The 617-nt window shown below is 29.0% G+C and overlaps 1 protein-coding gene across 3 annotated transcripts in view; it reads left to right on the top strand.

The window, feature by feature from the left end:
- LOC137616352 (solute carrier family 35 member F3) overlaps nt 1-392 on the top strand; it is a 391,179-nt gene extending 390,787 nt beyond the window's left edge. The window contains exon 10 of one of the 3 annotated variants that reach the window (XM_068346013.1): nt 1-392. This exon is cut by the window's left edge and continues 154 nt beyond it. The gene's annotated coding sequence lies outside the window, so the exon portion shown is untranslated. The other 2 variants (XM_068346011.1, XM_068346012.1) reach the window with 2 other exon arrangements.
- The last annotated feature ends 225 nt before the right edge of the window (nt 393-617 follow it).

Genomic DNA, 617 nt, shown 5'->3' with positions numbered 1-617 from the left:
TTTTATTTCATAATATTTGAGGATAAGTTCTTATCTAGTTACACATAAGCAATTGATATTTCAGTGATTCATACCCTAATTTCTTTACGCTGATTAAATTGTAAATCTCCAGTTACAAAATGGATTTTATTCATGAAAACATAAAACATTGACCCATAACTGCGACTTCGATGTGATAACTTACAACAAATTCAATATAATAATTACATCAATCACTACTAAGCTTGAATAATAAATATTTTAGCCTAAAATAAGTTAATGCCATAAAAATATGAATTTAATCTCAATGAAAAAAATATATATACTTTTAAAGTGTGTATATTTAGAGTTTACTGGTAGCAATCTGGTGCCGCCATCTTCTGTTATCGAGATACTTGAGTGTCTACTTCAACAACCCACCAACCCCCCCCCCCCCCTCCTTTCGTTATTAATCATCTTGCCACCTTATAATTTTTCTAATGCGAATTTCACCTGACGTATATTTCAACCAGATACTTTTACAACTACTTCTTACTATTCACTTTCTGATTATCTAAAGGTATAAAATGTAAATTTAAAAACAATCTATTTTTTTTTACTTAAAACTTTGTCAGAGTTCACTAACAATGTTAAGACAT

The sequence above is a fragment of the Palaemon carinicauda genome, chromosome 22 (genome assembly GCF_036898095.1).
Source record: "Palaemon carinicauda isolate YSFRI2023 chromosome 22, ASM3689809v2, whole genome shotgun sequence".
Taxonomy (NCBI): domain Eukaryota; kingdom Metazoa; phylum Arthropoda; class Malacostraca; order Decapoda; family Palaemonidae; genus Palaemon; species Palaemon carinicauda.
This window is presented reverse-complemented; position numbering and strand designations above follow the sequence as displayed.